This window comes from Lonchura striata, chromosome 3 (assembly GCF_050655825.1).
Source record: "Lonchura striata isolate lonStrDom1 chromosome 3, ASM5065582v1, whole genome shotgun sequence".
In the NCBI taxonomy this organism is placed as follows: Eukaryota; Metazoa; Chordata; class Aves; order Passeriformes; family Estrildidae; genus Lonchura; species Lonchura striata.
The window spans coordinates 15,576,259-15,592,061 of NC_140705.1; the positions used below are offsets into that span (position 1 = coordinate 15,576,259).

Consider the following 15,803-nt stretch of genomic DNA (forward strand, 5'->3'; position numbering starts at 1 on the left):
AGGCAGGCACTATCCCACTACCACACTTCAAGATTTAATGGGAGCTCAACATCTCTCAGAATGCAGAATGACAACAGAAGGAGGATTGTCAGGGTGCTTTGTGACAAAGGCAACACAAATTAGAGTGCAAGTTCTGGTGCCATAATTATAATGCCTTTTACAGGCATGATGCACATCCTTGAAATGCTTTGACAGAGATCAGATTTCAGCTATAAAGTCCATATTACTTTATGGCCCTAATTTCTCTATTCAATTAGGTTGATACCAAAAGCTATGAGGCGTCTGTTTTACTTCACTTTCTTTGAGCAGGAATAAAGCAACATTTCCATCTTTATTTTTTCTAACAATGGGATGCGCTGTTGTGGCCACATTCCTCCTTTCAGCTCAGAAGCTGGCTTAAAGCAGGTTGGTGTGGTTTCTCAAGCCATCTTTTGCCAGGCATTACAAAGGAAGTGTCTGCTTTGGACACTGCTTCAAAGGACAAATGCTTGAAGAAAGCAAACATCATTCAGAGCAGATACATCCTGGCAGATGTATACCTGCAATATCATAGGAACTAAACTTCTCCCATATATTTGGCAGTGAAAACTTGAAATCAAAATGAGGATGAGCTAGTTACTGTATAAACAAGGCACACTGTCTTTAGTGTACCTTAACGTGTGTCACATCCTTCTGGAAGTGTGCTAGAAAGTCTCTCTCCAGATTTGGGGAAACATGAATGGTAAAATTAACCCAGGAAGTAGACAATATGATGTTCTGAGCTCAGGGACCAAATCTACTGCTCGTCCTGACTTTTTCCACCAGGGGAAGGGAACCTTTCCTCTTCCCATCCCTGAAAGGGAATAGAGTTGAACAGAGAGTGTTTGTCCCCTTTCCTTGTAGAACCAGATTCCTGAAAGAGCAAGATGCTCCACGAGGCACACTCCCCATTCTCCTGCAAGCTAACATTCACTAACATTTATCCCTGTGCCTCAAGCGGGTGGCTTTGCAGTACGTTCATGATCTGGTTGGTTTTCCTCCAGACCCAACTCTGACTGTGAAAGAATGTAAAGGATGTGGTGAAATGGAAAAAGAGTGATCTCCTACTGTAAGGGGTGTCCCAGGAGAGTGATTTTTGTCATTTCCTTTACATGCCTGACTCCAGCTAATGCGTGTCAGAACGACAGGAGTTATGTACAGGGCATTTCACAAACTTGCCAAAGCAAGTTTAACAGCACCAAGATGAACACTCAGTACACAATAAACAATGATAGCCATGTCCAGCTGGGAAAGGCAACTTCTCCTCCAGTGCACTCAGAGATCTGCTTCAGCCTAAGGACTGGTACAACAGTGGAACTATAGCTAAAACACTAGTGGAAAGGGCAGCACTGCACAGTCAGATGTATCCAAGTCAAGGAGTCACGAGTTTTTCCACCTCCCTTTTGGCCTTCTGAGACAAGAGGGAGACCAATGCCACTGAAGGAACAATGTCATCCTTGCCTTCTCTATGGCTCCTTGTAAGATAGCTTGTAGAATAGTGTTAATTAGGCTTGCTCCTGCAGTTCATGTTTTTTACTGCAAACTGGCAAAGATTTAAACCCATTTTGCAGGCAGATTCAGTAACCTGGTGGAGGAGCCTAACCCTTTCAGGATAACAGGAAATGGATCCTTCTTCTGAAAATATCCCATATTCTTCTACTGATATCCCAACATACTTTGCTAGATACCTGGTTTTTGCTACAGGCATTACCTGCCTTCTTGCATTTTGGCAAGAGCAAAGTGTTGGTTTATAGTATTCTAGCTGGTGGCAAGCTGATTTACCATCACAATCCCATACTGAAGTCTGGAACTGATGACCTTTTGAGAAGCCTGTCTCGGCCAAATCCCTAGCAGTGCTAGTGCTTAGTGCAGGAAAAAAAAAAGATGAGTGATAGTGATCACCCTGTGATAAAAATCAATAAATAGAGCAAGACTTCAAGGATGGTACCAGGGCCTACTAAAGTACACTGTTACCAAGACCTGACTGTGCACTGGTTCTGAGCCCCAGCTGGAACATCTCTCTATGTTGTAGACAGGGGAAGGTACCATTCCAAAGGATGGGGCGCTGGAACAGGTTGTTCAGAGAAACTGTGGATGCCTCATCCTGGAAGTGTTCAAGGCCAGGCTGGAAAGGGCTTTGATTAATCTGGTCTGTGGAAGGTGTCCCATGGCACTATTCCTGATACAGGCCAGGTGGTCTTCTTGGCCACCTGGGTACACTCTGGCCCCAAGTTCAGCTGCTCCCAACCAACACCCCCAGGTCCTTTTGACTAGAGAAGCTTTCCAGCCACTCTGCCTCCAGCTGCAGCACTGCATTGAGTGTTGGGACCTAAGTGCAGGAGTCAGCACTTCATCTTGTTGATCCTTAAACCACTGGCCTCAGCCTATTGATCTAGCCTGTCTAGATCCCTCTGCAGAGCCTTCCTGCCCTCCAGCAGATTCACACTCCCACCCAAATGACTGTCATCTTTGAATTGTCTGAGTGCATTCAATTCCCTTGTCCAGATTGTTGATGAAACTTGTTGCCTCCTCCACTGAGCTGACTGCCCCGGTGATAAAGCACTATTACATCAGTAAAAAAAAATTCACAGCTAAAGGAAAACCTCGACAGTTGGAAGGTAAAGTTCTTTTATTCTAGAAGTGTTTACTGTAAATAGAGGAAGAAAACTTCTAGAGATGTGTTGCTGGCTTACAGTTTAATTGGTGCCCTCAGTTTTGAGCCAGCATAAAACATTATTATGAGGGAAATTGCTGAGGTCAGGCTATTCAGACACTTGCTAAAGGAAAGCAATTCTGAGTGTTGCTATAGGGAATTCTCTGCAGCTTTCCTGTAGTTTTGCAGTGTACTTTACACTGACTTGCAGGAATTAAATTAACTAATACCAAAAGTAGTGCTCTCCCTTAAAATGAAGATTGTTCATTGACACAGTTCTCTGGTTGTGCTCAGACTGGGAGGGAGTGTGCTTGTGCTAGGGCCCAGTGTTCTGGAGGAATAGTATGTATTTTCCCTTCTCTATCCTTATCCTCATTTTAAAAAATCCAGTTTTGCCCGCTTGCAATGAGTTTCACAGTGAGATCCTTCAGAGGGCAGCCCTATACATGCCCACTTACTAATTTGCCTCTCATGTACTTTGCTACCCCATACCAAAAGCAGCCATCAAACCTCCTAATGGAGCCACACAGTACCCCTGAAGCCTCTCTCAGCAGACAGCCTTCTACCCTCTGCTCATTCCCTGGCTATCTAGGAATCCATGCCATGTTTAATAAATTTCTCCTTGAGTTACCAGAAAGGACTGCTTTTAGACAACTACCTTTAGGCTAAGTGGACAAGGAAAAATTTGGAAAGATGAAATCCTTGTAACTTCATATTTGTTTAGGTCTGGACAAAGTCTATGAGAAAGAAGACCTAAACCCGAGGAAAAGGCTAAAGGACAACGGCACTGGGTTAATGTCTATAAATTGGAAAGTAATTTTTGGTTTTCTCCTTTTTGTGTCCCCAGATCTTCAGTGTGATGAAGAAGAGACAGAAGAGTGTGGGAAAAGGGCTGATACCCTATAGCACAACAGTTTTGGGGGATCCTGGAGGGACAGATAACTCTCCTGAAGCTCATGGTTTTAATACTCCTAACTGCTTTTCAGATTCTTAGTAATGTGGTTTTGCTTAGTGTTTACTCTGCATGCTCCCCACTATTCAATTTAAAAAAAACCCTGCTGAAAATGTATTTCCTTTCCAGAGAAAGTGCAATTAATTCTGCATATAAAATAACGCAAAAGGTACACATGAATCATGACAATAGTATTCCATACACAAGAAGATAGGCAATATGCTTGACTGGTGGTTTATATAAAGATTTATCTGTAGTTCACAAGTGGCTGTTTGAGCCACACCAGGAGCACTATGCATTTCTGACTTGATGGCCCCAAGAACATTCAGCATTTCTGTGACGTTCCTCTTCTGTCTATTCAAGGCTTTTGGTTGTGTATCCTCTACCTTTTCCCACACCTCCACAGTACCCTCTTGCTTGCTTTTCCCTTACAAAGTTGCTGCAAGAATATTTCTGTCCTACTTCCACCTCAACATCAGTGCTGTCCATTCAATCATGATTCATCCAAATCATATTTCATAGTCTTTATAAAGCTACACAGGCTGTTTTGCTATCTGTGTGCAGGACAAAAGACTGAAATGAAGCAGCATCCTCTGAATAAGCAGAATAACCCCACAGAATACATTAGGATTAGGCTGAATTTCTCCCATGAGGATCTCTGCTGTGTCCTTTGTCAATCTACAAAATGTACCCTGCACATCCAATTAAAGCTTCTTCAAGCTTGGTACCTTGGAACTGATTTTATTTAATATTTTCATTAACAACCTTGGCACATGAAAATGAAAACATGCTAATGAATCAAGAGTATATCACAGGATTCAAAGGCTGGGTCAGTGCAGAGGAAGAGCAGAGTATTGCACAGGTAGGCTAAGAGTAAAACAGAGAGACAAAAACTGAAGATCATGGAGTATAAAGTCATATATATACATGGAGCATAAAGTCATAAACACCAGAATTTCTGCTAAAATTTAGCAGCCAACTAGGAACACCTTATATTTCTAGCTAAGCACAATCATCCCTTGCTAATGGGATGCAGGGCTGAAAAACCAAAGTTTGATGCCAAGAAGTATGAATTATTTCACCAGTTAAAAAGTTATTGTGCTAGTACTAAGTCTTATGGGGATCTTGCTGGGATATTCTAAGGAATTGTTTGGTTTTTTTTCAAATTCAGGCTCGAGAGGTACTGAGAGTGTTTTGGTGGAGGCAAGGAGATAGATACAAAGGGAATAGCATTTAGGTTTAGACTGCACTTGCACAGGCAACATGAGTGAATTGTAAGGTAGGATTGCAGAATTTGAGGCAGATGTAGGCAACCAGACATGCTCCTGCCTTGAAATGTGTGCAGAATCTGTTCTCATGCTTCAGTGAACAAGCACTGAGCCTTCCAACAACCCCTGTATTGCCTTCCCCCAGCATACTTCTGCTGCTCATAATTAAAGGCAAACCTGAGAGGGGAGACAGGCCTGCAGGAACAACTCCCTCAGAAGCTGCCTTAGCAAAATGTGGAAAACTAATGTGGATCTTCCTTGCCAAATTGGACGAAACATAGCCATCTCCTTCCAACTAATGAAACACATCTTTTTGTTCCCATTTCTCAGCTGGGGCTCCTATTCTGTTGTTTTGATATTTGATCCCATTTTTCCCCATCTGCTCATATATTCTCTCTTCCCTCACCCCAACCCATTCCCTCTGCAAGTTGCCTATGTGTCTCTGAGGGATGAGATGAACTACAAAAGAGAATGTCTCACATCAGGCTCCACTGCTGCAACATGGGCATTAAGGAGCTCTTTTGTAAAGAAGCGGCATCAATAATTCAGCAACATAAGAAGAGTGCAAAGCCCATAGCTGTGTTGGAGCCAGGCAATCATTTGGGAATCTAAAAGATGCCAGGAACTAAGTATTCCTATGTTGAAGCTTTAGGGATATAACACTGCAAAGAAAGCAGAGTTTCCAGGGATTGTGGACTTCCGCACTACCTCCTGCATGTTGACTGACAAGCTATGTACAGAAAAACATCTCTCCAGTAATGACTAGAAAGACTGATGGAAGGAAGAGGAAAAAACATAGAGTGCCTCCATCGATCCCAGCCAATGGAGTCTGTGGTGCACGGGCTTAGCCTCTCAGCAGAGAGCCCAACACACCCCCACTTCCTCTGCTCACCCTTCACTGCCACCCACAGGGGCAGCTGCCAGCCAGGGACAGCCTGGGGTGGTTTGGCCCCAGATAACAAGTGCTTGGCTCTGAGGCTGTAGGAAACACTCATCTATGGGCTCCATTCCTTCAACTCCTGCAGGTTTCCTGGAACCACTCTGAGACTCTGATGCCACCACAGCTACTCACAGCATATTTTTTTTTATCCAAACTGGTTTGAACTTCAAACAGTGCTAAAGTCTACGGGGACAAGATTTGTTTGGCCACCTTCTCAGATGCATCAAGTTGTGCTATTGTCACTGATGCAAGCAAAAAGGTGGGAATACAGTTTTACTTTTCACTCAGACTAAAGATTAACTGCATGGTGCCTACAGATGTAGGCTACTGCTCAATGTCTTGACTAATGGTCTGAAAAAGAGTGGAACAGGGCAAGTTTACAAGTGACACAATGTTATCTGACAGTCAAAACAGCTCTGAGACAAGGTTGTGGAAAAACTTCATACAGACCTAACAAATGCTGGTTGAATGGACAACAGGAAACAGAAGAAATGCCATGTTATCAAGTATAGTCTAGGACAAAATTATTTAAGTATTGATGTGGTCAGCAGAATAAGAACATTTGCACAGTATTCAGTGTCAATTTATAAAGCTGGCAGATTTTCAGGAAGAAGTGTATTGAGAAAAGTCCTGAAAGCATTAAACCACTCTTTAAATCAAGTCTCACCTTGCAAGCAGTGTCCAGTACCAAGTCTCTCATTGCAGAGATATATGAGAAAATAAAGAGTCTACAGAGGTGTAACTGAAGAATTTAAAAAATAAGGACGGACTAAATGTGATGGTACAAATCCTGCAGTTGGCTTACAATAAAAAATCTTCAAGGAATTAAATACAAAAGACACACATTCAAAACAGGCAGCATTTTCTCTGATTTACACCAGACAAAAATCAGGCCTTATCCTTTTAAAGTGAATCAAAAGGAGCTTGTGCTCTGTGAAAGCAAACACTAAATGACTCTTGATGACAATCACCCTACTTATCACGCCCTGCAACTACTGTTCCTTCAAACAAATTAAATGGCTTTGTGCCAACAGTAACAATAAAACAATTGCATCAGAAATATGGAATATTCCTCTCCACCTGAAAAAATGTATGACTTTGAATGAAAGTACATAAGTATGATGCAAAAGGGGAAAATGTAGAAAATTCAGTCCCCTAACAAATGCAGTATGAGCCCTTCATACAGGCCTGATGATCATTTATGTGCTTTCTGAGTGAACATAACCTGCTCATAATTAATATGCAATGTTTGTATTAATCCATTAGAGGTAATCTTCAGCCATTATGAATATTCATCAAATTGTTCTCACATTTGTAGACTTTGGCTTATGTTCAGTCTATTTCATTTTATTTAGTTGCTTAAGCATCTGGAGAAGCTCAGTGAGATGAGAAGACTCATTCCCTGGAAATATTTTCCACAGGCTACACAGAGATGCTGGGGTTACTATGGTCCAGTAACTTGGAACTACATCTACTGGAGAGAAATCCAAGTCTGTCTGTCCTTTTGTGGAGCATCCTAACAAAGTGTTGGAAAACAGATCTGACATTTCCAGGATACACACTTCTCTTTATCTGTAAGAGAGACCTTATTTCAGCCCTTCAGTATATACAGGGGACTTACAAGAAAGATGGAGAAGGACTTTTTACCAGGGCCTGAGCAACAGGACAACAGTTTTAAAATGAGAGTTTAGATCAGACATAAGGAAGACATTTTTTACAATGAGGGTATTGAAGCATTGGTATGCATTGTCCAGAGAAGTTGTGGATGCCCCATCCATAGAAGTGCTGAAGGACAAGTTGGATGGGGCTTTAAATAACGCAGGTCTAGTGAAAGATATCTTTGCCCATGGCATGAAGGTAATTTCATTCATACTGTAGAAGTATGGGGTTTTTTTTCCATGAGAAAAGTTTTGCAACCTTCTTCTTCAGGGTAAGAATTCCTGAAGAGTTTGACAGAGCAGGATGTTTGTTTCCTACCTAGCCGTGATGACAGTAGCATGGATACAATAAAGCAAGCTGGTCAACCAGTACTCCTCCAATATCAATATCTTACCCAGGAAAGTAAGATATCATCCCTCCTGGAAAACATTTGAATGAAATAGCTAACAAAGGTGATAATCTGTGACAATAGAAAAAACCTCAAAACCCTATGAAATATTTGATACATTTAATATAACATTTTATGTTATATTTCCCCTCATATTTCCAAAACTTTCACCTTAACTATCTTATTATTTTAATGGTCCATGCATAGCTTTAAAGCTCAGGTAAAGATGTACAGAAACATTGTATTTAAAAAGAAAATAAGGCCAATTCATAGAAATGCCTCTACTTAAGAAGGGGAGCAATGCTAACTACATAACATCTGAACATTCAAATACACTTTACTGAATGTTACACAAACAATAATTTGAGAAACGCCATAAAGAAGAAGACTGAAATAAATATTGGCATTTACTTGCAGCTGTTCTGTGTGTTCTATCTGGAAGTCTCCAGTGTTCAAACACATGGAAATTAGATGTGAAAATTCCTCCCAGCATCAATATTTAACACTGTGAACATCTAGCACCTTCAGACTAAACTCCTCATGTGTTCATCCATGGTTCAGGACCACATCTGAATCTCCCTATTCAGAAGTTTATCTCCTGCTGCAGAAACAGCTTTATCTGCCAACATCAACATGTTACCACGCTCTCTATGTTTTAAGCATAGCTCTTCACCTCAACAGAAACCTCTGCTTTCTCATATGCAGTAGAACATGAAAATAGGGAAAGGGAGGCTGCATCTCTCATTTGGTTTTTCTGGAAGGCAAAACCTCCCACTGGTAAGCTCAACCCACCAATGCAGGAGGCAACCCCACACTTAGCCATTCTTTCCCTCATCTGAAGCTTTTTTCCTTGCTTGTAGCTCCATGGACACTCACCCTGTGTACCTGAAACTTCCTACAGCATTAATGCAAGTAATTAAGTGATATAATTTGCATTACCATAGGCCATCATTAAACAGCTTGCCTATAATGATGGCAGACAAGTGCAACAGTGATAAAGTATTTCAGTAAAGCAAAGATGCAGTATGTTAACTGCCAAAATTAATTCACTTACTAAAGATGTATGACTAGTACCCTGTTCTTGGCTTGTCAAAGGGCATTTCAGCCTAAAAGATGTATATTATATGCATATGCTATGCCCTTCCTTCACTGAAGAATTATTTTATTCTACATATAAATCACTATTAATAGTGTACCAGATATATAATCACAAGTAGTGAGACATTTAATATGTATTTTTCATAGTCCTCAGACTTCTGATTTTTGTACATGAAAGACAGTGCTGAGTGCTAATTAAACTCATAACCAAGAACCTTGTCATTAGAAATTATATGGAAAAATTCAATACATACACATCCTATTGCCACACTGAGCTGATGGAAGAGCATGAATTCTTCAAATCCAAAATATCTTACCTTTGAACAAATTTCTGAGGGCTACCACACAATTAATTTCAGTCTGTAAAATTCAGATGAGAAAGGATAGTTATGTTACATCTTCCCACAGGTATCTTTACTTAACCACTTGACTACCTTCTTTCCATCTCTATCTTTTTTTCTTCTCCCTTTCCTTACTTTATTCTTATGGCTGCTCTACTCTGAGAATAGTCTGATAATCATAGTTTGTTGTTATTGCTCCCCTAGCATGCACTGTATTTCAGAATAAAAGTGTCTTTCTTAATAGAATGGAGTTTTCATGTAAGGAATTACCCCAGTTTACTTATAGTTTACAGGTAAAATTATTCACAATTCCTTTACCAGTCAGTTTACCTGTATAGATGAACACTTCGCCTTCAGGCATCCATCAGTCTTAATATTATATAATACAGAGCAAAAAAGTACATTTAGATTATACAGAGAAACTACATTAGTACTTTCAGATCAAATGCTTGTCTATTTTCAAACTGTTAATTGATACGGTAAGAGATATTACCTCTCTGCAACTGTTTTGCCTGCTGGCATCCCTAGTCCATCACAAAACTAACAGGAATGGCCTGCAGTGACCTCCCTGCATTGACCTCCCTGCAGTGACCTCCCTGCAGTGACCTCCCTGCAGGACCCAAGGCTTTCTCAAGTCATGCTCCCAACTACAATTCCAATGCCCCCTCTCCTGTCTCCACTGTGTCACTTAGCTGATTGATGTCCTTTCCCCCATTTCAATAACATGCTCTTATGGCAGTTGCAGGGGAAAGAGAAGGAAAGAGAAAAAAAACAAGTGCAGAGGTCAAACACAGACAGAGCTCTCCCTGAATTCACTAAATCTTTATGAAACCTGAAGACTTTCCAAGTACCAGTGCATCTTTATGCATTTTGGTCTTATACCTTAGTGCCCCTTTCCCTTCCGATAGTTCTCACTCCCTAAAAGGCACACTAAACATGTGCAGTGTTTGCGCTCTCTGACCTCTCCATATCATTTTTGCCTTGCACATCCACCCCCACTATCTGCTTTCTCATTTGTCATGACCACTGGCAACATGGCAGAACCAAAAATCTATACAAATCTATTGCAATACAGACGTTTTCTGAAACCAGCAATTTCATAGCACTACAATAAACTGTTAATGGATGAGCAATTTTAATCGTCCACTCCCATAAATTGGGTAATTTTTCTTAGATAAAAGCACAACATATAATTAGAAAAGGGAACTAGTTACTTGTAATGAAAGAATAATCAAATCACCATTAAAATGACATGAGCTACATTTGTCTTAATTCTAGGGGCCCTCCTGTTGCTTCCAGATAGGAGAAAAAAATTAACTTGACAATCTGAGTGACTTTTTCCAGTTGTGTTTATTCATGCAAAAAAGGGACCTTTTATCAACTTCTAGCAGAGCAAGTTGAATGTAACTAAACAAAAGCCATTAACAGGCTATTTGCTTAATTTCCACAAAAAAAAGGACACGCCTCAACTTTGAGGGACACCATGAACTCCAGCTGGCTTCTCTCTTCCCACTTGTAAGACAGAGCCAGTGAAAGTAAAAGAAGCCCACAGAAATCTCCAAAAGCTTTATGTCCAGCTGTACAAGGTATTCCTGGAGAGGTATCCCATATGGGACTCCACCACATGTGTCTCTTGACAGCAGCAGCTCAGTGAGATCCCAGGGCTTTGGATCTACTTCACAAGAGATTCATTGGACCTGCTTAGGACCAAAACAGACAAACCTGCACTTTAATGCCAACAGCACAAAAAAGGGAATGGTTCTGTTCAGCCAGCATCCTCCTTCCCTCCCTCACAGGCCCATCAGGATGAAAGGAAAGCTCTCTGAAGTAGGGAGATGGCTCACCCAGGTAACAGGCTTGACTCTGTTCCCTAGAGCCTATTGCACTCTCCATGCTACAGAAGGAAATACAGAGAAACCCAGTCATGTTCAACAATGTTATAGATACTGCACCTCCCAAAAAGAGGCATGGAATCTAACAGCAGTTACTGAAATGGTAGGAGGGAAGAGAGTGTCAGACAAAAGCTGAGACACTCCTATCAACCATGATCAGTAGCTGCCTCAGCACATCAGACTACAGCAACATTTACCTTGCAGCAGGTATCAATATTAATCAATACCATCCTTTACAAGCAATGACCAAACTGCTCCCAGCATGGAGATACACTTATCTTGAAGCCACTTAAACCAGAAAAATGGCACTCAGCAGCAAAACTGAGGTTCAGTACCACCCTCCCACACTGACAGTCATCATCCTAACCCAAGTACTCCTTGATTCCTCTCCTCCCAGCAGAAGAAAACTGTTTGCATAAAACAGCACCCAGCAATAGCTCCACATTCATCAACACCTTCAGAGGCTTGTTCTCTGGAGCAATTAGTTTACACCAGCAATGAGCAAGCCATGCAAGTATTTTCAAAAATTTAAGAAGTCCTGTGGCCTCCTCACAGCACAGAACAGACAGAATATGGAATGAGGCTAGTTTTTAAAGAGCTTGATCCCACTGACTCACATTTATTTGTCACTTAACTGAACTCTGATGATGCTTTAGCCTCTTACATGAATGGCTTTCTATTTTTAATGTAAGAGCACTCATGCTACGCTCTAGCACTTTTTAGATATGAGAAAAAAATACAAGGATAACAAGAGATCTTATCCTTTCATTCCTAAGTCCCCCAACCAAGTGCAAGATAAACAAATTTAAGTAAATTTAAGTTTTATCTAGAAGAGTCATGGCCACTGGTTCAGTTCCTCTCCAAAGGCTTAAATACACATCAGTCTATATGAACACACTTAAAATGTTTTTCATGTTTTAGCTAGAATGGTTTAGCTATTTCTCACAGAGAAAATCAGAGAGAATTCCAGTTTTGTCCAGGATGACACACTTTATTACAATTTGCTTATCAAAAAATTCCAACACCTGCAACCAAGTGGCACCTTTAAATTCTTCAAGAAGTTGGGCAAATGGAAGTTAAATCTTATGCTGGTTTCATGGAAAACTAACCAAACATGGAAAACATAAAGAAAAAACTCAATTTTAATACCCTCAGATGACATATTAAAATTTACCTGCAGAATTTCCTTAAAACTCCAGCTCTCATAAAGGACTACTAAATGTCTAGGCCCCCTAAGCAAGTCTTCTTCTGTCCCCCAAAGTTTTAGTAAAAGTTGGAACAAAGGAAGAGCAGAGGGTACAGATACAGAAAGAATGACAGCAGGAGAACAAGTGTACAGACAGGAGTTGAGCAGAAGACAGGAATCAGAAGGGGATGAGATGGGATGTAAATTAGGGGGCTGATAATAAGGAGAAGATTACAGGAAGAGTATGGGAGCAAAAGAGACCTTAACCACCAGAACACAGGGCCTTAATAAACATAAAATATGTTCTCTTGCCATTAAGTGAACAGACACGAGACTAATTGTACAGGATCTCCATCCCACTCAAGACAGGACACAAAATGAGTAAGTTTTTCTACTGTTACTCATGACAGGACTGTTTTGCATAGTTCAGGACCATGCTGCGTATCCAAAAGGCTCACTCACACTGTTGTTCAGTGGTATTCTAGGTAAATCCCGTGACAGAAGTCTGCTTTTGGGGGTTCTTTGCTTGTTTAGCTTCATTCACAGTGCTGTATGTTTGCTTTGTGAGATGCCACTTTGAGCTGTTGTGTACCTGTTGTACAGACAGCAGGAAGGAAGTTCCTGACTGTACCATCTCAACCTCCTTTGCTGTAGAGATGGAAAGCATTTGATTGGGGTTGTTTCTGCTGAGAAAAAGCAAGAAAAGTCTTATAGCAAATAACAGAGGCTCTAGAAAACTGTCTTCTAACTCTGTTGTAAAGTTCACATGTAAGTCTGAGGAATTTGCATTATATATATTCTTTATTTTTCTCCCACACCCCAGTTGAGTAATTTGTGGTGTGAGCTGCTAAGATGCTGAATGTGAGTAGGTGCATCTGAAGTCAGTGGGAGGTGGACTTTCTCTACATGCAAAGTAGCATAAAGCATCTACCACCCTGGAAATGAAAGTCTTTGATACGATATTTACCACCTGGGAAATTAAGCTTAGATTTCTTCATATAGGTAACCAGAAGTGTTCATATTTTTAATTTCCTGCACCCAAGACAGAATAAGGCCAGCCATTTCATAGTGGTGACAAGGGTAAAGTCCTTAATGGTCAGTAAGATTATAGCACTCCTGAAATGCTCTACAGGAAATTAGGTTTTTTAATTCAATAAAGGATAATGTTATGCAGTAAACTGTACATTAAAGTACACATGGACTAAGCATGTATAAGAATATGTAATAAGCAATAAAAGAAACACAAATTTGGAAAGCTTCTGGAGCTTACTCTCCTGCTATCCCAGGCAACTGCTTATGTGCAATCACATAAGCACTTTTATAAACTCATCAGACTCTGCTTTCTAAGCGAATGGGCTTCCTGCCCTCAGCACAGGGAAACTGTCTCATGGCCTCATTGCTCTGAAAATTCCAAATCTTCTAAGTCACAGTCTAAATTCATTACTGACCATTTTACACACATTTGTCTTCAATTTAAAAAACAATTCTACATCCATGCCATTTACTCTTTTGAGAAAATATAAAATCTCCTCTTCATTTTTCTAATCTAAACACAACATATCCTTCAAGTCCCTTCTCTGAAAAGCTCCCCAAAGGACAACATTCCTAATCAGCAATAGGATTCTTCTGGGGAAATAAGCTTATGGCTGTATGATTAAAATCTACATTGCTGGGCAATCTTATGGCATGTTAGCCCACAAGACCCAAGCCTGAAAAGCAAGGAGCACAGAGGGGGTTTGAAGCCAGACACACACAGGCCACACAGCTGCTATGCACACATACATCAGACTCTGCATCACACATGGAATTCAGTCTGCATCCATCACACTGCTCTGTGCAAACTGCTCTGCTTAGTACTTCCCAACTCTTGACTTAGTTCTGTATTTCTTAATGCACCCTCTCAATAGGTGGAAGAGAGACAGGAACTAAATGTTATGAGGGTAATTCTCAATATCTTCCCCTTTTCTTTGAGGTGAAGCAGTGAAGGAAGTAGCCTCAATCAGGTCAGTGTCTTTCCTCAAATAAAACACACTCACCTGTGCCTTAAAAGTGGAATGGTTAGTTGATAAAGACATGGTGTTAATAAAAAAGGTTTTGTTACACTATTGGTCAGCTTTGGTCTTTACTTCATGTAAATGAAGATAATTATAAGGGACTAATGTAATTGCAAACATATCCTACTAACAAGAATAAATGGGCATCCTAAAACTATAGCAAGTTGCCAAGAGGTAACTTCCGAGGGAGATCCAGAGTGGTTTCTCAGTTTCATTAAATTTGAAAATATTTTTATCATTAGTTCTATTTTTTTTTAATAAATCAATGTTTCCCAAACTCAAATGACAAAGAAAAGTGTCTTGTTCATAGTATAGCTCAAATTTCCATACACATAGTCCTAGTACTAGTCCAAACACATACCAAAAGCTTTATAAGTTGAGACAGTAACATCCTGGGATTGATTCAGAGAATTCCTCATCCCATCTGGATGTTGAAATTCCTCAGTATGACTATATTTGGTGATGCTGAAAAGAAAGGTGAGAAATGTCATCTCTTGACACACAGACCTGGTACTGCAGACATTGGAGGACCTGACCTCGCCTGAGCCCTGATTCACCAGATGCATTTGACCTGTTTTGTACGGCAATACCAACAACACAAACCCACCGTGTCCTTAGCACATCCTCTGAGGCTCAGTCAGCGTGAGTGCACACAAGTCATGCATCTACTCAGCCAACGTTCTGGACCTACATGTGGCCGTAGGTGCCTTACCTTTATCCAGACACGGGTGGGTAACATGCCACTACTGTATGTCATAGCACGGGCTGACCTCTAGAGAATTAAGGTGAAATCAAGAGGATGAAAACAAGCAAATATACTGAGAGCTTGTGGGAAATGCTATCTTCAGCCACGTGGGGCTGCGGGAACACGGACTCGGGAACACGAAGCCCCGCAGTGCCCGTCCTGGGCCCCGCCGGCCCGCGGCGCCCGGCGGCGGCGGCAGCGCCCGGACTCGGCCCGGCCCGCTCCGGACGGACGGACCGCACGGCCGCTCCCGGCCCTGCCGCGCCCGAGCCGCCGCGGGGCCGGCCGGGCAGGGCCGGGCTCGCCGCCCGCTCCTGCGGGAGCTGCCGCCGGCGCGGCGGGGAGCGGCGGCCCGAGGGCGCGGCCGCCCGCGGGCGGAACAACAGCCGCCGTGGTGCGGCCGCGGGCACCGCCTCGCCCCCCGCTCCCGCCCCGCCGCCGGCAGGGGCACCGCCCCGGCCGGGGCCCTCCCGCCGCCTCCCCCATCCCCGCTCCCTTCCCCTTCCCGGTCCCGGGTGCCGAGCGGGGGGAGCGGCGGCGGGGGGGGGCGAAGGGGGGTGTAGCGGCGTCACCATGGCGACAGTGACGTCACCCCACCCTGGATCTCAT

At 42.0% G+C, this 15,803-nt stretch overlaps 1 long non-coding RNA gene across 1 annotated transcript in view; it reads right to left on the reverse strand.

The window, feature by feature from the left end:
• Positions 1-15,447, reverse strand: part of LOC146767795 (uncharacterized) — a 30,488-nt gene extending 15,041 nt beyond the window's left edge. The window contains exons 1-2 of the long non-coding RNA XR_014953584.1: positions 14,811-15,447; positions 1-13,081 (exon numbers count right to left, since the gene is read on the reverse strand). The exon at positions 1-13,081 is cut by the window's left edge and continues 15,041 nt beyond it. This is a non-coding gene — a long non-coding RNA (uncharacterized LOC146767795). The remainder of the gene's footprint in view (positions 13,082-14,810) is intronic.
• Between the last annotated feature and the right edge of the window lie 356 nt (positions 15,448-15,803).